Source organism: Bubalus kerabau, chromosome 1 (assembly GCF_029407905.1).
Source record: "Bubalus kerabau isolate K-KA32 ecotype Philippines breed swamp buffalo chromosome 1, PCC_UOA_SB_1v2, whole genome shotgun sequence".
NCBI lineage: Eukaryota > Metazoa > Chordata > Mammalia > Artiodactyla > Bovidae > Bubalus > Bubalus kerabau.
This window is the reverse complement of record NC_073624.1, coordinates 130,940,096-130,963,188: the sequence shown is the minus strand read 5'-3', so window position 1 is coordinate 130,963,188 and position 23,093 is coordinate 130,940,096.

The window sequence follows — 23,093 nt, the reverse complement described above, 5'->3', positions numbered from 1 at the left end:
TTCATATCCTCTTTCCATGTGTAACAAATGAACTGCATTCAGCCAACAAATATTTATTGAATGTCTTCTGTATCAGGCGCAGGACTATGTGCTGAACATGCTTTACTTGGTAAGACAGAAAAACAATTATCGAGGCGGAAGGAAATGCCTGTAAACAAAAGCTGACGGTGTTCTGGTTATCTGAAAGCGGTTATTGAAACGAAAATGTGTAATAGTGTCCGTTTTCCAGATTCATAGGTACATCTGGCTTAATTCTCTCTAAATTCATGGGTCCACCTCTAACATTTGCAGAGTACAGGGTGGGGGTACAAATAAGCCTATAAATGGTTAAATCATGTCTTCTCTTCTATCTTTAAAAAAAAAAAAAACATTCATAAAGACAAAATTTAAAACTTTCCAGAGCTATGTTTCCATGACCAAAAGTTGGCAGTACTAGAGATGACTGAATTAATTATTATTGCACATGTTTAAATGTTCATCTGTTTCATTTGAATGACAAGCAAAATAAAGACACACTTAATTTATCATTATTTTTTATTTATTTCCTTAAATTAATTTTTTGCTTTCATTTCAACATGATCACAAATCCTGTCATTATAAGCGAACATTTTCACATCATTTTGTTCTGTGGACAGCAATGAGCTAAGGAGTTCTTTAAGTGTAGGTATATTTAAAATATGAAAATCTTGAGTGTATTTTCATCAAAAATGTGAGAATACATATAAAATATTAAAAGACAATATTTTTACATATACTGGGTTGGCCAAAAATTTCATTCGTGTATTTACATAAGATGCTACAAAAACACCTGCATGAACTTTTTGGCCAACTCAATAATTTCAAGGAAAGTCACTTTTCTCATAAAATATGAAGTTAAAATTTGAAGGGAAATATTCAAATTGTAATTCAGTTCAGTTCAGTTCAGTTGCTCAGTTGTGTCTTGGTCAGCGATTCATGGAGTCGACTCTTTCCGACTCCATGAATCGCAGCACGCCAGGCCTCCCTGTCCATCACCAACTCCCGGAGTTTACCCAAACTCATGTCCATTGAGTCAGGGATGCCATCCAGCCATCTCATCCTCTGTCGTCCCCTTCTCCTGCTGCCCTCAATCCCTCCCAGCATCAGAGTCTTTTCCAATGAGTCAACTCTTCGCATGAGGTGGCCAAAGTACTGGAGTTTCAGCTTCAGCATCAGTCCTTCCAATGAACACCCAGGGCTGATCTCCTTCAGAATGGACTGGTTGGATCTCCTTGCAGGCCAAGGGACTCTCAAGAGTCTTCTCCAACACCACAGTTCAAAAGCATCAATTCTTCGGCACTCAGCCTTCTTCACAGTCCAACTCTCACATCCATACATGACCACTGGAAAAACCATAGCCTTGACTAGACGGACCTTTGTTGGCAAAGTAATGTCTCTGCTTTTGAATATGCTATCTAGGTTGGTCATAACTTTCCTTCCAAGGAGTAAGCATCTTTTAATTTCATGGATGCAATCACCATCTGCAGGATTTTGGAGCCCCAAAAAATAAAGTCTGACACTGTTTCCACATCTATTTCCCATCAAGTGAGGGGACCAGATACCATGATCTTCGTTTTCTGAATGTTGAGCTTTAAGCCAACATTTTCCACTCTCTTTCATTTTCATCAAGAGGCTTTTTAGTTCCTCTTCACTTTCTGCCATAAGAGTGGTGTCATCTGCATATCTGAGGTGATTGATATTTCTCCCAGCAATCTTGATTCCAGCTTGTGCTTCTTCCAGCCCAGCGTTTCTCATGATGTACTCTGCATATAGGTTAAACAAACAGGGTGACAATATACAGCCTTGATGTACTCCTTTTCCTATTTGGAACCAGTCTGTTGTTCCATGTCCAGTTCTAACTGTTGCTTCCTGACCTGCATATAGGTTTCTCAAGAGGCAGGTCAGGCGGTCTGGTATACCCATCTCTTTCAGAATTTTCCACAGTTCATTGTGATCCACACAGTCAAAGGCTTTGGCATAGTCAATAAAGCAGAAATAGATGTTTTTCTGGAACTCTCTTGCTTTTTCGATGATCCAGTAGATGTTGGCAATTTGGTCTCTGGTTCCTCTGCCTTTTCTAAAACCAGGTTGAACAACTGGAAGTTGTTCATGTATTGCTGAAGCCTGGCTTGGAGAATTTTGAGCATTACTTTACTAGCGTGTGAGATGAGTGCAATTGTGCGGTAGTTTGATGATTCTTTGGCATTGCCTTTCTTTGGGATTAGAATGAAAACTGATCTTTTCCAGTCCTGTGGCCACTGCTGAGTTTTCCAAATTTGCTGGCATATTGAGTGTAGCACTTTCATAGCATCATCTTTCAGGATTTGAAATAGCTCCACTGGAATTCCATCACCTCCACTAGCTTTGTTCGTAGTGATGCTTTCTAAGGCCCACTTGACTTCGAGTTCCAGGATGTCTGGCTCTAGGTGAGTGATCATACCATCGTGATTATCTTGGTCATGAAGATCTTTTTTGTACAGTTCTTCTGTGTATTCTTGCCACCTCTTCTTAATATCTTCTGCTTCTGTTAGGTCCATACCATTTCTGTCCTTTATTGAGCCCATCTTTGCATGAAATGTTCCCTTGGTATCTCTAATTTTCTTGAAGAGATCCCTAGTCTTTCCCATTCTGTTGTTTCCCTCTATTTCTTTGCATTGATCACTGAGGAAGGCTTTCTTATCTCTCCTTGCTGTGCTTTGGAACCCTGCATTCAGATGCTTATATCTTTCCTTTTCTCCGTTGCTTTTTGCTTCTCTTCTTTTCACAGCTATTTGTAAGGCCTCCCCAGACAGCCATTTTGCTTTTTTGCATTTATTTTCCATGGGGATGGTCTTGATCCCTGTCTCCTGTACAATGTCATGAACCTCCATCCATAGTTCATCAGGCACTCTGTCTAGCAGATCTAGTCCCTTAAATCTATTTCTCACTTCCACTGTATAATCACAAGGGGTTTGATTTAGGTCATACCTGAATGGTCTAGTGGTTTTCCCTATTTTCTTCAATTTAAGTCTGACTTTGGCCATAAGGAGTCCATGATCTGAGCCACAGTCAGCTCCTGGTCTTGTTTTTGCTGACTGTATAGAGCTTCTCCATCTTTGGCTGCAAAGAATATAATCAATCTGATTTCGCTGTTGACCATCTGGTGATGTCCATGTGTAGAGTCTTCTCTTGTGTTGTTGGAAGAGGGTGTATGCTATGACCAGTGCGTTCTCTTGGCAAAACTCTATTAGCCTTTGCCCTGCTTCATTCCGTATTCCAAGGCTAAATTTGCCTGTTACCCCAGGTGTTTCTTGACTTCCTACTTTTGCATTCCAGTCCTCTATAATGAAAAGGACATCTTTTTTGGGTGTTAGTTCTAAAAGGTCTTGTAGATCTTCATAGAACTGTTCAACTTCAGCTTCTTTAGCGTTACTGGTTGGGGCATGGGCTTGGATTACTGTGATATTGAATGGTTTGCCTTGGAAACGAACAGAGATCATTCTGTCGTTTTTGAGATTGCATCCAAGTACTGCATTTCAGACTCTTTTGTTGACCATGATGGCTACTCCATTTCTTCTAAGGGATTCCTGCCCGCAGTAGTAGATATAATGGTCATCTGAGTTAAATTCACCCATTCCAGTCCATTTTAGTTCTCTATTCCTAGAATGTCAACGTTCACTCTTGCCATCTCCTGTTTGACCACTTCCAATTTGCCTTGATTCATGGACCTGACATTCCAGGTTCCTATGCAATATTGCTCTTTATAGCATCGGACCTTGCTTCTATCACCAGTCACATCCACAACTGGGTATTGTTTTTGCTTTGGCTCCATCCTTTCATTCTTTCTGGAGTTACTTCTCCACTGATCTCCAGTAGCATATTGGTCACCTACCGACCTGGGGAGTTCCTCTTTCAGTATCCTATCATTTTGCCTTTTCATACTGTTCATGAGGTTCTCAAGGCAAGAATACTGAAGTGGTTTGCCATTCCCTTCTCCAGTGGACCACATTCTGTCAGACCTGTCCACCATGACCCTTCTGTCTTGGGTGGCCCTATACACGGCATGGCTTAGTTTCATTGAGTTAGACAAGGCTGTGGTCCGTGTGACCAGATTGGCTAGTTTTCTGTGATTATGGTTTCAGTGTGTCTGCCCTCTGATGCCCTCTCACAACACCTACCATCTTACTTGGGTTTCTCTTACCTTGGAGGTGGGGTATCTCTTTCATGGCCACTCCAGCAAAACATAGCTGCTGCTCCTTACCTTGGACGAATGGCCTCTTCTCCACTTGAACCTGGAGTAGCTCCTGTCTGCCCTCCTGTGCCCATGCAGCTGCCGCTCCTTGGACGTAGGGTAGCTCCTCTCGGCCGTGCTTCAAATTGTAATTAGCAAATGTAAAAAATGTTCAATTTTCTTAAATAAAATGTCTTAAATGTTATTTTCTGAAAATTAAATCTTATCACATCATTGTAAACTATACTTCCAATTGCTAGTATTCAGCTCTCATCTAGTTGCTAATATAAAGGATCCATGTTCTGCATCAGACATGTTACAGTTAGACCTACAAAGACACCAATTTTAAGATGATGGGAATTGTGAGATTTTGCACCAGGTTCCCCAGCTGCCATGTGTGATTGTTGCGAATACCATGTTAATTTTTGAGTGTCTCCGGGAACAGGAATTGGAACAGGAAGAGAAGCACTGGAAACAGATGAGTGCGTCTACCGGGAAATGATAATTTCTGCTGCAAGAATCTGTTCAGTCACATTGGCCGAGGGGAAGCAGTTGACATGTTAATTTGTCTTTGCTCTCACCTGCCTGCATCTGCTGCTCAAACCCTCTCTGCGATCTGAAATCCTGTCCTGTCTCTGATCAGCAGCCACGGTAAAACTCAAAGGCCTTCGTGGCATTTGGAAGCAATGAGTTTCTCTCTTTTTCCCAGAGACCATGGGCAGAGATACAGAGATGTGATGGAGAAGCAGTTTCCTGGGGCCTGAGCCATGTTAGTTACAGACAAGATGTTTAGGGTTATGAATGAGGCTTTGGCAACAAAGAGCACAGATCCCAAGTGACTGCAGTGTCCATGGGAGTGTTAACAAAATTGCCTTTTTTTTTTTTTTTGTATTTATGAATGAGGAGCCATCTAGGTCACAGGGCTCAGAACAGAGTCCCTGAGTTTCCTGGTAGCATCAGTCATTCATATGGAGCAAGACATAGTGATGCTTTCCCACATGAGAGTGACTCTTCTTGCCTCCTGCTCGCTGCCCCATCCCAGCTCTGCTCAGCCCACTTTCAGGGTGGGCTCTGGACAGGTGTCTTCCATCCAGGGTACGTTCATGGGCCATGAACCAGGAACAGTTCATTTCTGTCCTGGGAGGGGGTGGTGTGGGATGGGCTGGGAGGTGGGAAAGAGGTTCAAGAGGGAAGGGACATATGTATACCTGTGGCTGATTCATGTTGATGTATGGCAGAAACCCAAACTAAGTAAATGAAAAAACAAAAACAAAAACTTCTTTATGAGAGTCTGACAGATGGAGACAGAATTTCCTGCTTAGAATGAGCATATAAGCAAAAACTGAAAAATAGAGTGATTACATGAGGGACTTCCTTGGTGGTCCAGTGGCAAAGACTCCATGCTCCCAATGCAGGGGGGCCCAGGTTCAATCCTTAGTCAGGGAACTAGATCCCACATACTGCAACTAAAGATTTCACATGCTACAATGAAGATTAAAGATCCTGTGTGTCTAAGACCCAGTGGAGCCAAATAAATATTTAATTAAAAAAAAGAAAATGCAAAGTGAATGCATGAGTCCACTGAAGGCCCACACAACATTTTGGTGCTGTGTTTACATAACCAAGGGTGCTAGAATTCCACGTCTAGCCTTGTAAGATGAGGGCTGACTTCAGTCCTCTCTGATCACCTTGGCAAAGTCTTACAATTTGAAAAGACTCCCTTCAGTCACTTGGGATCTGTGCTGTCTCTTGGCCACCTACTGCATAGACCTGATTCATTGGAAAAGACTCTGATGCTGGGAAAGATTGGGGGCAGGAGGAGAAGGGGATGACAGAGGATGAGATGGTTGGATGGCATCGTGGACTCAATGGACCTGAGTTTGAGCAAACTCTGGGAGACAATGAAGGACAGGGAAGCCTGGCATGTTACTGTCCAGGGGTGGGTCACCAAGAGTCAGACATGACTTAGCATTGAAACAGTAACAAGAAGTCTCTTACAAGTCGCTTACAATGAAAACACGTGACTGTGATACCTTCTGCTGTTCATCTGTCTGCTCTGTAAACTGAGCTTTGTCCTTGGTGACATTGGGTACATTTAACAACAGGTTCAGACTCTATTTAAGTTGTACTGTAATACAGTGATTCTCGAGGAGACCCCTATTTCTCCGGTTTCAATGATATTTTGATTGGATTTTCTTTTTCAGCTACCTCAGCCAAAAGCATCTTCTCACAAAAACAGCAGGTTCATTTCAATTCAATATTTAGTTTTGGACAATTGCTGGACTCCATTTAGCACCCCATACTGGAACGCAGGCTCCCCGGGACTTGCATGCTTCCCACTCATTAGCATTTGAGGGAGCCTTGGCAGGCAGACTGAGGTCAAAGGAAAGGCAGACCCCCATGGCCAGTGGAAGAGCAGAAAGCTGGTGCCTTCAGATTGTTGTAAATAGTGCTTTGCAAGCCATATGTGGCCTGAGACTGTATTTGCATTGCGTACCCGGCCTCTTGCTATCAAACAGGGTAAGACACAACACGAGACAGGGGGAGATAGAGGGCCAGTGAACTCCAGAGTTTCCACCATCCACCTGATGTTGACCCGGTGTTTAGTCTGGCAGAAGCTCAGACCAGAAGGTCATTTTTGGGAAACACGACAATGTCTTGTGTCGTGGGTGTTTCAGAAGGTAAGGAGGCTCTCTTTGCACCCTGAAGCAGAAAAATATTTGGACTTCTGCCCGACTAGATTTTTCCTCTAGGAACTGGTGGGGCCCTGCAAGCCAAGCCCAAGTTAGCTTCAAGGGCTTCTCTGGTTAAGTGCCTTACAAAGCTGAAATCCTGGGGTGCAGTTTTGGGACCCTGCTATGAGAAGATGTGGCTGAGACACTGTAGCAGAGGCCAACCTGGAGCCCAGGGGTGCCTGATGGCCTGTTTTCCCAGGTGGGTGGCTGGGTGGCCGGCAGGGTCCTGACACCCCCAGATGCACAGTCATGGTGGGTTGGGGAGTGGGTGTCACTTAGCAATGTTGCTCTACCTGAGTCATTGCTCTGTGACTCTGAGGGACTCTTTCCCGATACAAGTTCGGTGGAGCTAAGTTTTTAGCTCAGGTTACCCTGTGGCACAGGTGAGAAAGACCCTTTCTCTGGCTGGAAGACAGCCCTCCTCCTGCCCCAGCCTGGGAAGTGAGAGAGGAAGAGAAGGAGACCCTCTCCTGTGGCCTGGCCACACTCACCTCCAATTCACATGGATTAGGTAGGAGCTCTGTAGGGTCAGTCAGAGGGTAAGTGCAGGTTTGGTGTTCTGGGAAACCTGAGTTTTAAGTCTCATATCTCAGTTGTTTGCTTGCTGTGCAGCTTGAGGTAAATTCCTTAACCTCTCTCAGCCTCAGATCCCTTACTCCTCAAATGGACAGCTGAATGAAGTAGTAGTCTGGCTCACAGTAGGAGCTGAGTAAAACGTAGTTGCTTTTCCGCTTCTCCATCTTCGAGCTGGCCAAAGCCCATGGGCAACACATTCTCCCCACCTCTGAAGTGTGTTCCTGTCCATCACAGACTCAAGGACCTTTGGCTCTAGTGTGATTCACATGGACAGCCCTGCCTGTCTCTTTGAGGACAGGTGTGGCTCAAGAGTCCACCTGTCACCTGATTCTCTGCCAGGCCAGCTCAAAGTCCATAGCTTCTGTTAGTGCTCGGGGACCTGGAACGCCTGTGACCTCACACCCTCGTATCCATGGCACTCGGCTTTGTCAGTATGTGTCATCTTGTCTGATGCTCCTGCTCTGCAGGTATCCTCCTCCTGCACTCTCCCCACCCCCCGCCTGCCTAGAGTCACCAGAGGAGACGAGAAAGAGGGTGGAAAGCAAGACAGCCTCCAGTCTTCTTGACCTCAGCTAAAATCTCGGCTCTGCTAGTTATAAGCTGTGCAGGGGTAGGCATGTCCCTGAACTCCCAAGTCCCAGCATATCCTAGTCTGAATATTAGCAGGAATACTAATTCCTTCTTGGTAGGAGTGTTGTAAATATCAAAGGCAGTGACTTATCTGGCACTTGGGAGGTATTTGATAATAATATCCTTGTTATTCAGAGCAATGTTCTCATGCCCTTAAATCATTTTCTTGAAATAATTAGAAAGTCGGTTCTCAAACTGTGGCCCCAGACCGGTAGCATCAGCATCACCTGGAACTTGTCAGAGATCTGCATTCTCAGGACCTGCCGGGGGGTGGGGGTGGGGTGGGGATGGAGGGCACACAGTCTGTTTTCACCAGCCCTCCAGGGAATTCTGATGTGTGGCAGAGTTAGAGAGCCTCTGAACTGGAATGTCTTTCAAGCCCTCTCATGTCTTTCAAGGTCATTTCTTTGGCCTGCCTGATTATGCTCACTGGCCCCTGCTTGTGATTTGGGAAGGATTATAACTCAAGGGTCACCAGGGCTGGACTGATACCTGCAAGCTGAGAAGGGTATCACCTACCTGGATGCAACAGAAGGGCTCCAAAATCCTTGAGCCATATCCTCCTCTTGGTGTAGACAAGGGTCTTTGATTAAGGAATCAACATTCTGGGCTTTGCTTTTCATTCCCCAACATGCACACACACACACACACACACACACACACACTCACACACACACACACACACACACACTTTGCTTTTCATTCCCCCAACACAGACACACACACACACACAAACACACACACTCTGGGAGGGCTGCTCTTCCGTCCCTGGGTAGCAGAAGTGTGTAAATTCTGTGCTGATCTTTTCTCTTCCAGCCTGAGCAAAGCTTCTTCCTCTTATCTTGGTTCTTTTCTTCCGTGGAAGGGACAGCCAGAGCTTGATGGATAGGTAATCAGCTAAGTCTTCGGTAGGGTGTATTATGAGCGTAGATACCACCAGCGAGGGTGGACCAGCACTTGGCCTGAGCACACACAGTGTTATTAGTACCGAATGGAGGCTGGAACTGTAGGAGAAACCTGATGCCTTGGTGTTGCCATGTTCTGCCAGGCTGTCTTCCCAAGGATGTGCTGATTTCTTTCATGTGGCTTGTTATCATCCTGCTCACAGACTTGCTGGATGAGGGCACATTCAGGCAACTGGCATAAACAGCACTTGATTTTGGGGTCTATGACCAACTGCCCTTCCTGAGGATCTACTAGGTGCCAGTCACTCCACAAGGAGTGTGAAGTATTTAGAGTCTGGGATGGCCTCTGTTTCTAAGAACAAAATATTTCAAACAGCTCCCCTGAGTTTTTCAAATATCCAAATATTTAGCATCATACATGAATCTGGCCTAAGTGTGAATCCTTACTGTTTCACCCCTCTTTTCAGAGGTAGAGTGATTTTGGAGATGAGGAGACCTGAGTTTGTTGGATTTTGGTACTGCCACTCACTAGCTATGTGACCTGGGGAAAGTTACTTAATGTCTCTGAGCCTCAGTTCCCTTATCCCTCCAATGGAGCTAAGAATTTTTGCAAAGCTGATGGGGAGATTATGAGAGATCTATAGTATGGTGCCTGGCGCATACTTATGGTAGGTGATCCATAAGCTGTAGTTGTTCTTTTGGAGTTTTCCTCTGGGCAAAGCATTAGAAAGATAATATACGCCATCCCACAGAAAAATAACTCTGAAGTAACTGTTTGAAAATTTTAATGGAAGAAAGATGGAAAAGCTTTCAGAACTAGAAAGCAGAGGTCCCTCCAGCAATGTTTGGGCTCCTCGTTTCATCATCTATCCCAACACACCCCACTGGTACGTCCTGTAGGGCACTCTTTCTGGACACCAGGTGAGGGACGTGTGCCCACAACTGAGCCCATGAGCCATGGTCCAGCCTGTCAGCCAACTGTGGAACTGACTCAAGATGCTGAACTTGGCTGCTGTTTTCCTCTAGGAAACGTTTGCCTGGAACACTGACTGACAACGCCAGGAGCCTCGGCTGGCTGAGCCAAGAGTTCTAAGAACTTGTTCTTGACTTTTCACTGGGATCTCATAGGTCAGGTCATTCGAACTTTTCAAGTTCCACGAGAAAGGCATGGGAACAGAGCGACTCCCCCAAGGCTGATGGCTCAGACATGGGACTGGCCCAGAGTGGATGTTTGCTATTCCTGAGAGTGCTCAGCAAACCAGGCTCTGAATACAGACTTAGGAATCAAGTAAAATCGAATGGGCTCTGCTTACATATTAAACACAGTGGCAGAATAAACCTGTAAAATATGTTAGATTCTTTGTAGCACAGTGACCTTTTTTTATTTCCTTGACACTTTTTCTGGCCTGATTTTTATGTCGTATAATACACTGAACATAAATCGACTCTTTGGACCATCTTAAAGCATACAGCTCAGCAGCATTAAGTACATTCACACTGTACTCGCCACCCTCCATCCGCAGAACTCGATCGTCTTCCCAAACCGAAAGTCCGTCCCCGTGAAATGCTAACTCCCTTTGCCCCTCCTCCCAAGCCCTGGATAAATTGACACTGTTTATTCTACCCAAACATTTTTTGTAAAGACCAAAGGGGGCTTCTAGAAGACAGTAGAGCGTGCCACCAATAATCCTCCCCTTCAACAAGACATGGAAGACCTCTGTCTTCTTAATACCAGGACCTTTGACCCCTTCACATGGAGTGACGAAACAAAGGCTCCAACGCAGGCGGAAATATTTTGCCTCTCTGGAGTCACCCTGCATGCCTTTATTTTTGCCTTTGCTGAAAAGAGCAATAATATAATGTTTAGAAAAGAACACTTGCAAAGAAGAAAGACTTGGAACCAACCACCGTCTTCCTGAGCTGTTACAGCTGCTATTCAGTGGAGCCCTCAGTGGAAACAAAGAGAGACTGCAGCATTGTTTTGACACGAACACTGGAAGTGGCTTCCTTCCAGAGCTTGGCTGATTTAGGTACCTGGATCGGCGGCCAGAGCCTCCTGTGCTGTCTTGACTTTTTCCCCATGGCGATTGTTGATGCAGCTGTGGAAGGGTCTTGTGTGTATCCTGAATCTCCAATTGCTTCCTTTGCTTGGAGTCAGATGTTTCTAGGTGCTGTCACTGTGTCTTCCTGACGTGGTGCCTGCTCCATTTCTACATTTTTCTCTGTGTCGAGGAAAAGCGATTATTTCCTGTTAAGAAGATTCTTCGGGCTTTCTCAGAATCCTAGTAGCAGGGTTGGCCAACACCTTGATTTTAGTGAAAGATCACTGAGATACGAAGATAGGAAGAATCTAGAGGCACTTAAGAGAAATTGAAAAAGTTTCCCCCCAGGAAGGGGTGTACCTCTACATCATTAGTTTCTATTTTTTTTAAAAAATTGATAATGATTTCTAGGTCTATCCATATTGCTGCAAATGACATTTTGGTTCTTTTTTATGACTGAGTAGTATTCCATTGTATCTATGTACCATATCTTCTTTATCTGTTCATCTGTTGATGCACATTTAGGTTACCTTCATGTCTTGCTGCTGCTGCTGCTGCTAAGTCGCTTCAGTCGTGTCTGAGTCTGTGCGACCCCATAGACAGCAGCCCACCAGGCTCCACCGTCCCTGGGATTCTCCAGGCAAGAATACTAGAGTGGGTTGCCATTTCCTTCTCCAATGCATGAAAGTGAAAAGTGAAAGTGAAGTCGCTCAGTCGTGTTGGACCCTCAGCGACACCATGGACTGCAGCCTTCCAGGCTCCTCCGTCCATGGGATTTTCCAGGCAAGAGTACTGGAGTGGGGTGCCATTGCCTTCTCCGGCCTTCATGTCTTGACTACATATAAATAGTGCTGCAATGAATGTTGGGGTGCATGTATCTTTTCCAATTATGATTTTCTCTGGATAGTCCAACAGAAATCAACACAACATTGTAAATCAATGATATTTCAATTAAAAAAAAAATCTGGCAGTGTGCAGTTGGCTTATTCTGAGCCTTTGATGCCATGTCACTGACCTGCTCACCTGGCCTGGCTGCTGACTCGTTGTGTGCCCCACTGAGTCATTTCACAGCTCATTTTCCGCCACCAATAATGGGCTAATAATGCCTGCCCTAGCTGTAAGACTCAGATGTGGAAACACATATGAAAGTGGTGTGAAATCATAACTGCTTTCCCAGTGAAATGCGGCCGGCCTTGCGGTGAGCCTTGTGCCAGCCTGTTGGGGCAGAGCCGCCCAATGGGGTGCCCAGCTATCAGAGGTGTGTGTGGAGGTGCTGAACCCCCAAGCCCTCGGCTGTGACTCATCTCCTGTGAATACTATCATTTCCTCAGAGGGCTGTGACAAATGACACAGATGACAAAAGTGACTGGGGAAATGCTGTCTGGGAGGCCAGGAGGAGAAGGCCTACCGGCACAAGAAGAGCTGAGATGGGTCCTGGGCCAGGGCTCCCATGACACACTCACTTGACTTATCCTGGTTCAAATGTCACTTCCTCCAGGAAGCCTTCCCTGAGCTCTAGGTACGTGGCCTGACCAACACTGCATAGGAATTGCTGGTTTCCAGTCTCCCTTGCAGTTCATAGATTCCATGAAGGCAGGACCATGGATTCCATCTATCTCCACTGTAACAGTAGTTCCTCAAATACTGATAGTTTTCTGGTATCCCCACTCAGCCACTCCCTAGCTGTGTGACTTCAGTTTTCTGATCTGGTGAAAGGGAATTGAAGTCACTCTCATGAGATCAGAGTGAGGACCGACAGAGGCGGTGGCACAAAGGCAGGCCTCCTGAGAGGTGCTCTGATAGGGGTCCTTTCTTACCCAGGTCCTGGAGGTGGCTGCCTGGAGAGACTGATGTCTCTGTGCTCCTGTTCCTTCTCAGACTCTAATTCCTGCCACCATGTTTGTTCTTCACCAGCCTTTCCACTATAGCTTCAACACATAAATCCTTGATCATTGTGTGCTCGAACAATGCAACCTTGGGGCTGAATTCTTCGAACCTGTGTTTGTTTACTTATGTCACCAAATTGAGCAATAGGGTTTATGGCTTTCTTTCATGGGACAAGGACATTTGACCAGCAGAATTTGGGAGGTGTGAGCAGTATGTAAGGTTAAGTTTGAGTAAGTGTGTCTATACAGAGACTTTCCTCATGTAGATCTAAGACAGGATTTATGGATTCCTATCAGGGCACCCCTGAGGGTCCACATGAGAAAGTGTCAGGCCAGGCCTAAGTGGCCTCATCTCAGAGGGCACAGGGACTTCAGGTCCAAGCTGGGGCTTAGGAGTGCAGGACATAGAGAGGAGAGGGACTGCTGCCTGGGTGAGGGTCTGAAGCTGGGAACCACCGTCCCTCTCCTGGCCAAAGAGAGGGCCACAGAACAGGGGAAATTCTGGAACACCGAGAGGAGGCTTGGGGCAGATCATGGATCTAGGGAAGGTTTGGGGACAGGCCTGACAAGGAATAGGGAAGGGGTATGGAGGCATCGTTTGGAGCCATGGTGTGTGAGAGATCAGAGTGGGGCAGGGGCCAAACCACAGTCCCCAGGAGGCCACATGGTAACCCTCACCTGGGCAGATGTCATCAGGAGCCACAAGGTTGTCCCAGCTTTCAGGGTCCCTGAAAGCTGTTAGTGCTCTACTGATGCCTGAATCCCATTCATTTATTTATTCATTGGCTTATTTAAGGTTTTAAAAAAAGTTAATGGGATATCATTGATTTTTGATGTTGTGATACCTTCTGCTGTACAAGAAAGTGAATTCGTTATACATATATATGTATCCACTCTTTTTTAGATTGTTTTCTCATATAGGTCATCACAGAGTATTAAGTAATGTTCCCTGGGCTATACCGTAGGTCCTTAGTAGTTATCTATTTTATATACAGTAGTGTGTAGATGTCAATCTCAAATTCCCAGTGTATGCCTCTCCCTTATCCTGGGAGTGCTCAGAAAGTTCTTGATACTAGGAAATCCACCAGTGGGTGCAAGGATCTGCCTTGTTGTCCCAGTTCAGTTCAGTTCAGTCGTTCAGTTGTGTCCGACTCTTTGCGACCCCATGGACTGCAGCACGCCAGGCCTCCCTGTCCATCACCAACTCCTGGAGTTTACTCAAATTCATGTCCATTGAGTCAGTGATGCCATCCAGCCATCTCATCCTCTGTCGTCCCCTTCTCCTCCCGCCTTTAATCTTTCCTAGAATCAAGGTCTTTTCAAATGAGTCAGCTCTTCACATCAGGTGGCCAAAGTATTGGAGTTTCAGCTTCAACATCAGTGCTTCCAATGAATATTCAGGACTGACCTGTTGTCCTGCTGCTAAGTCGCTTCAGTCGTGTCCGACTCTGTGCGACCCTATAGACGGCAGCCCACCAGGCTCCCCCGTCCCTGGGATTCTCCAGGAAAGAACATTGGAGTGGGTTGCCATTTCCTTCTCCAATGCATGAAAGTGAAAAGTGAAAGTGAAGTCGCTCAGTCCTGTCCGACTCTTCGCGACCCCATGGACTGCAGCCTACAAGGCTCCTCCATCCATGGGATTTTCCAGGCAGGAGTACTGGAGTGGGGTGCTGTTGCCTTCTCCTGTTGTCCTGCTGCTGCTGCTAAGTCGCTTCAGTCGTGTCCGACTCTGTGCGACCCCATAGACGGCAGCCCACCAGGCTCTGCCATCCCTGGGATTCTCCAGGCAAGAACACTGGAGTGGGTTGCCATTTCGTTCTAAAATGGCCCAACCTTCACATCTACCCAAGTAACCACCTCCCAGATCAGGACAGAGAATATTTCCCAGGTCCCAGCAAGTTTCTTCCTACTCCTTTCCAGGGAGCAGCCCCCTATCAGCCCTAAGGCCTCTGCTTTCCTGATTTTGATCACCTTTGATTAGTTTCACCTGTTTTTGAGATCTGTATAAACGGAATGGGCTTCCTGGGAGGCTTAAGCGGTAAAGAATCTGACTGTAATGCAGGAGACTGGAGTTCAATCCCTGGGTTGGGAGGATCCCCTGGAGAAGGAAATGGCAACCCACTCTGGTATTCTTGCCTGGGAAATCCCATGGACAGAGGAGCCTGGCAGGCTATAGTCCATGGGGTTGCAAAGAATCAGACGGACATGACTTAGTGACTAAACAATAAAATTAAACAAAAGAAATGGAATGACATAGTCTTCACTCTTTTGTGTTCAGCACTTGCATCTCCTAGTAGGAAACAGCTCTTCGGGGCACTGAACCTCCTCTGGTGGGTACCACCCACATCTTAGCTCACTTCCCGGAGAGTCTCCTCCCAGGCACCCCTCCCCCAGCCCTACTTCCCGCTGCACCCCTCCAGGTCCTTGTCATCAGAGGGCGGAATGTGGTGGCCACAGTGCCAGGGCTCTGCTGATAAGCGTAGTCTCCAACTGTCCTCAGAGGAAGTGCCAAAAGCAAGAAGAACTGGCTTTTCTTAACCCCCCAGAAGGGGAAGGCCATGGCCTGGAGTTTCGAAGAGGCAAGCTGGTGATGAACTTGAATATTAGCTCATGATCTTGAGAAAGTCATTTGACCTTCCAGTTTCCTCCTTTCCAAAATAAAGGGGTGGTTTGGTTTAGATGCTCTTTAAAAAATTAATTAATTCAATCCCAGGGTGAGGGCTGCTGTTGACTGCAGAGAGACGGATTTAGGGGACATGAGGGAGGAGACTGTGGTGGGAAATGCCAGTGGAGGAAAGCCAGGCAGCCATGGAAGCAAGGCGATACTGCTGAGTCACGTGTAGGGGGTGGAGCCATCACCACATCTCTCTCCCCACACGCCAGCATCGGCAGCTGAACAATAGAGAGGCTGGCCCATCAAACGCCTGACGCACTGAACTACAGAGTAGGACCCCAGCCAGGGGGCCCCTCTATGTGCCTGATGCGCCAAACAATAGAGAAGGACCCCAGGCAAGGGAGCCCTCTAAGTGCCTGAACCGGCAGAACTACAGAGAAAGACTGGCCAAAGAGGCCTTCTGATCGCCAGCTACAAGAGACTCGAAAAAAACTCTGATAGGGCCATAACTCCTGTGGTGGAGGCAGTCTTGGGTCCTTGCACACTTTGAGCTGCCAGGGTCCCTGCAAGCCAGGCAGCTGCACCACCTTAACGCTCAACTATATTTATTCCTTTGTTTGCTTTTCCTACTGTTCTTTCCCCCTTGCAGTTAATCTTTAATGCATATAAATCTTCTCTATCTACCTGTATTTAACTTTGCATATCTATTCTTTCTTTCTTTTCTTTCTCTCCTTTCCTCTCAACATATTTGTTAGTTTTATTTTCATTGCTTTACTCCCCAATTGGCACCTAACTTTAGTTTTGTTTTTCAGTTTGTTTTAATTAGTTTTGTTCTGGTAGATATAATTTTTGGTTTCCTTTGTTCACCAGGTAAATCTATTGTACTTTATTTTTGTTGGACTGTTTTGATTTTGAGTATGGATGTATATATATCTGTGTATATTCAGTCACACTTTCTATTGTTGTTATAAATGTCTGCCTCCTCTATGTTGGGCTTTTGCAGTTCTGTGGAGTTTTCCTTTTTGTTTTTTCCTTTTTTCTTTCTTCTTCCATTTTTAAATTTCTTTTTTATAACTTTTATTTTTAAAAAACCTATTATATTTTTTATACATTTATTCCTTTGTTTGCCTTTCCTACTGTTCTTTTTCCCTTGCAGTTAATCTTTAATGTATATAAATCTTCTTCATATACCTCTATTTAACTTTCCATATCTCTTCTTTCTTTCCTTTCCTCTCAACATATTTATTAGTTTTGTTTTCATTGCTTTATTCCCCACTTGGCACCTGCTTTAGATGTGTTTTCCAGTTTGTGCTTCAGTTAGTCTTGTTTTTAACTGCTAAATATATTTTTGATTTCCTTTGTTCACAGGGTCAACCTACTATACTTTTGTCAGACTATTTTGACTTTGCTAATGGGTGTATATGTATATGTTTATATTCCATTATTTTAACTATTATTTCCCTGATTTTTTAACTGCCATTTGTCTGGGGTTCATCTTTGGTTTCTCGGTTTTGGATATTTGTTTTAATCTCACTTAATGCCATAACAAACCACTTGTGAAATCTTCACTCCTGACCAGAAATCAAGCCCTGAGCCTTTGGAGTAGGAGCACTGACTCCAAGACCCTAGACTAATTAACCCAGTTCAGTTCAGTTCAGTCACCCAGTCGTGTCCGACTCTTTGCGACCCCATGAATCGCAGCATGCCAGGCCACCCTGTCCATCACCAACTCCTGGAGTTTACCCAAACTCACGTCCATCAAGTCAGTGATGCCATCCAGCCATCTCATCCTCTGTCGTCCCCTTCTCCTCATGCCCCCAATCCCTCCCAGTATCAGGGTCTTTTCCAATGAGTCAGCTCTTTGCATCAGGTGGCCAAAGTATTGGAGTTTTAGCTTCAGCATCAGTCCTTCCAATGAACACCCAGGGCTGATCTCCTTTAGAATGGACTGGTTGGATCTCCTTGCAGGCCAAGGGACTCTCAAGAGTCTTTTCCAACACCACAGTTCAAAAGCATCAATTCTTTGGTGCTCAGCTTTCTTCATAGTCCAACTCTCACATCCATACATGACAACTGGAAAAACCATAGCCTTGACTAGACGGACCTTTGTTGGCAAAGTAATGTCTCTGCTTTTGAATATGCTATCTAGGTTGGTCATAACTTTCCTTCCAAGGAGTAAGCGTCTTTTAATTTCATGGCTGCAGTCACCATCTGCAGTGATTTTGGAGCCCCCCAAAATAAAGTCTGACACTGTTTCCACTGTTTCCCCATCTATTCCCCATGAAGTGAGGGGACCAGATGCCATGATCTTCGTTTTCTGAATGTTGAGCTTTAAGCCAACTTTTCACTCTCCTCTTTCACTTTCATCAAGAGGCTTTTGAGTTCCTCTTCACTTTCTGCCTTAAGGGTGGTGTCATCTGCATATCTGAGGTTATTGATATTTCTCCCAGCAATCTTGATTCCAGCTTGTGCTTCTTCCAGCCCAGCGTTTCTCATGATGTACTCTGCATAGAAGTTAACTAAGCAGGGTGACAATATACAGCCTTGATGTACTCCTTTTCCTATCTGGAACCAGTCTGTTGTTCCATGTCCAGTTCTAACTGTTGCTTCCTGACCTGTATACAAGTTTCTCAAGAGCATGGTCAAGTGGTCTGGTATTCCCATCTCTTTCAGAATTTTCCACAGTTTATTGTGATCCACATAGTCAAAGGCTTTGGCATAGTCAATAAAGGAGAAATAGATGTTTTTCTGGAACTCTCTTGCTTTTTCCATGATCCAGCAGATGTTGGCAATTTGGTCTCTGGTTCCTCTGCCTTTTCTAAAACAAGCTTGAACATCAGGAAGTTCACAGTTCACATATTGCTGAAGCCTGGCTTGGAGAATTTTGAGCATTACTTTACTAGTGCGTGAGATGAGTGCAATTGTGCGGTAGTTTGATGATTCTTTGGCATTGCTTTTCTTTGGGATTGGAATGAAAACTGACCTTTTCCAGTCCTGTGGCCACTGCTGAGTTTTCCAAATTTGTTGGCATATTGAGTGCAGCACTTTCATAGCATCATCTTTCACGATTTGAAATAGCTCCACTGGAATTCCATCACCTCCACTAGCTTTGTTCGTAGTGATGCTTTCTAAGGCCCACTTGACTTCACGTTCCAGGATGTCTGGCTCTAGGTGAGTGATCACACCATCATGATTATCTTGGTCATGAAGATCTTTTTTGTACAGTTCTTCTGTGTATTCTTGCCACCTCTTCATGATATCTTTTGCTTCTATTAGGTCCATACCATTTCTGTCCTTTATCGAGCCCATCTTTGCATGAAATGTTCCCTCGGTATCTCTAATTTTCTTGAAGAGATCTCTAGTCTTTCCCATTCTGTTGTTTTCCTCTATGTCTTTGCATTGATTGCTGAGGAAGGCTTTCTTATCTCTCCTTGCTATTCTTTGGAACTCTGCATCAGAGAGTGCCAGGCTGCGATGGCACAAGTGCGCCCGAGAGGAGCTACCCCACATCCAAGGTCGGGGCAGTGGCCGAGAGGAGCTACCCCACATCTGAGGTCAGTGGCGGTGGCCAAGATGAGCTACCCCACATCTGACATCAGGGGTGGTGGCCAAGAGGAGCTACCCCATGTCCGAGTTCAGGGGCGGTGAACGAGAAGAGCTACCCCACGTCTGAGGTCAGGGGTGGCAACAAGAGGAGCAACCCCACGTTCAAGGTCAGGAGGGGTGACTCGTCCAAGGTAAGGAGCAGTGGCTGCACTTTGCTGGAGCAGCCGTGAAGAGACACCCCACGTCCAAGATAAGAGAAACCCAAGACGGTAGGTGTTGTGAGAGGTCATCAGAGGGCAGACACACTGAAACCATAATCACAGAAAACTAGCCAATCTGATCACATGGACCACAGCCTTGTTTAACTCAATGAAACTAAGCCATGCCGTGTAGCGCCACCCAAGATGGACGGGTCATGGTGGACAGGTCTGACAGAATGTGGTCCACTGGAGAAGGGAATGGCAAACCACTTCAGTATTCTTGCCTTGAGAACCCCATGAACAGTATGAAAAGGCAAAATGATAGGATACTGAAAGAGGAACTCCCCAGGTCGGTAGGTGCCCAATATGCTACTGGGGATCAGTGGAGAAATAACTCCAGAAAGAATGAAAGGATGGAGCCAAAGCAAAAACAATACCCAGTTGTGGATGTGACTGGTGATAGAAGCAAGGTCCGATGCTGTAAAGAGCAATATTGCATAGGAACCTGGAATGTTAAGTCCATGAATCAAGGCAAATTGGAAGTGGTCAAACAGGAGATGGCAAGAGTGAATGTTGACATTCTAGGAATGAGAAAACTAAAATGGACCGGAATGGGTGAATTTAACTCAGATGACCATTATATCTACTACTGTGGGAAGGAATCCCTTAGAAGAAATGGAGTAGCCATCATGGTCAACAAAAGAGTCTGAAATGCAGTACTTGGATGCAATCACAGAAATGACAGAATAATCTCTGTTCGTTTCCAAGGCAAACCATTCAATGTCACAGTAATCCAAGCCTATGCCCCAACCAGTAATGCTGAAGAAGCTGAAGTTGAACAGTTCTATGAAGATCTATAAGACCTTTTAGAACTAACACCCAAAAAAGATGTCCTTTTCATTATAGGAGACTGGAATGCAAAAGTAGGAAGTCAAGAAACACCTGGGGTAACAGGCAAATTTAGCCTTGGAATACGGAATGAAGCAGGGCAAAGGCTAATAGAGTTTTGCCAAGAGAACGCACTGGTCATAGCAAACACCCTCTTCCAACAACACAAGAGAAGACTCTATACATGGACATCACCAGATGGTCAACACCGAAATCAGATTGATTATATTCTTTGCAGCCAAAGATGGAGAAGCTCTATACAGTCAGCAAAAACAAGACCAGAAGCTGACTGTGGCTCAGATCATGAACTCCGTATTGCCAAAGTCAGACTTAAATTGAAGAAAGTAGGGAAAACCACTAGACCATTCAGGTATGACCTAAATCAAACCCCTTGCGATTATACAGTGGAAGTGAGAAATAGATTTAAGGGACTAGATCTGTTAGACAAAGTGCCTGATGAACTATGGATGGAGGTTCATGACTTGGTACAGGAGACAGGGATCAAGACCATCCCCATGGAAAATAAATGCAAAAAAGCAAAATGGCTGTCTGAGGAGGCCTTACAAATAGCTGTGAAAAGAAGAGAAGTGAAAAGCAAAGGAGAAAAAGAAAGATATAAGCATCTGAATGCAGAGTTCCAAAGAACAGCAAGGAAAGATAAGAAAGCCTTCCTCAGCCATCAACTAACCCTGCTGCTGCTGCTGCTCCACTGCTTCAGTTGTGTCTGACTCTGGGCGACCCCATAGACAGCAGCCCATAAGGCTCCCCTGTCCCTGGGATTCTCCAGGCAAGAACACTGGAGTGGATTGCCATTTCCTTCTCCAATGCATGAAAGTGAAAAGTGAAAGTGAAGTCGCTCAGTCAGAGTATCAAATAGTGAGAACTCACACAAAGGAAACCACCTGAATACAAGACCCTGCATCATCCAACCACCAGTAAGCACCCTGTGCAGGATGTCTCATCTAAACAACAAACAAAACAAAAATACAAACCCAGTCATCAGTAGACAGGATTACCACCTTACTCTACCTTGCCCATCAGAGGAAAAACAAACAAACAAAAACTCAGCATAAATTTCACCCTATACAAAGCTCAGCCTATACAAAGCTCAAACCACTGGACCAATCTTAGGAGGGCAGAAACCAAAAGGAAGAAAGAATTCAACTTTCTTCAAAGAAAAGATTCAACTTTCCTGGAAGCCTGGGAAAGGAGACCTCAGACACAATAACTTAAAAATATTGAAAAGGCAGAGAAATACTGCACAAATGAAGGAACAAACTAGAAACACAGAAATCCAAATAAATGAAGAGGAAATAGGCAAACTGCCTGAGAAAGAATTCATAATAATGATAGTAAAGATGATCAAAACCCTTGGAAACAAAATGGAGAAAATGCAAGAATCATTTAACAAAGATCTAGAAGAATTAAAGAATAAACATACAGAGACAAACAACACAATTACTGAAATTAAAAATACTCGAGAAGGAATCAATAGCAGAATATCTGAAGAATAAGAACGAATCAGTGAGCTGGGAGATAAAATCGTGGAAATAACTTCTGAAGAGCAGGATAAAGTAAGAAGAATGAAAAGAGAGATCTCTGGGACCATATCAAATGCACCATCATTCAAATTATAGGAGTCCCAGAAGAAGAAGAGAAAAAGAAAGGGTATGGGAAAATTTTTGAAGAGATTATACTTGAAAATTTCCCCAAATGGAAAAGGAAATAGTCAATCAAGTCCAAGAGGCACAAAGAGTCCCATACAGGATAAACACAAGGAGAAACATGCCAAAACACATACTAATCAAACTAACAAAGGCTAAACACAAGAAAGAATCTTAAAAGCAGCAAGGGAGAAGCAACAAGTAACATACAAGGGAAACCCCATATGCTTAACAGCTGATCTTTTAGCAGGAACTCTGCAGGCCAAAGGGGAATGGCAGGACATATTTAAAGTACTGAAAGGGAAAAATCTACAACCAAGATTACAGTACCCAGCAAGGATCTCATTCAAAACTGATGGAGAAATAAAAAGCTTTTCAGACAGGCAAAAGTTAAGAAAATTCAGTACTACCAAATCAGGGTTACAACAAATGTTAAAGGGACTTATATAGTCAAGAAATACAAGAGAAGAAAAAAGATCTATAAAATAAACCCCAAACAATTAAGAAAATGGCAATTCAGTTCAGTTCAGTTGCTCAGTTGTGTCTGACTCTTTGCGACACCATAGACTGCAGCATGCCAGCCCTCCCTGTCCATCACCAACTCCCAGAGTTACCCAAACTCATGTCCATTGATTCGGTGATGCCATCCAACCATCTCATCCTCTGTTGTCCCCTTCTCCTCCCGCCTTCAATCTTCCCAGCATCAGGGTCTTTTCAAATGAGTCAGTTCTTTGCATCAGGTGGCCAAAGTATTGGAGTTTCAGCTTCAACATCAGTCCTTCCCATGAACACTCAGGACTGATCTTCTTTAGGATGGACTGGTTGTATCTCCTTGCAGTCCAAGGGACTCTCAAGAGTCTTCTCCAACACCACAGTTCAAAAGCATCAATTCTTTGGCACTCAGTTTTCTTTATGGTCCAACTCTCACATCCATACATGACCACTGGAAAAACCATAGCCTTGACTAGACTGACCTTTGTTGGCAAAGTAATGTCTTTGCCTTTTAATATGCTGTTTACGTTGGTCATAACTTTCCTTCCAAGGAGTGACAATGGCAATAGGAACATATATATCAATAATTACTTTAAATGTAAATGGATTAAATGCTCCAACCAAAAGACAGACTGGCTGAATGGATGCAAAAACAAGACCCGCTGTCTACAAGAAACCCACTTCAGA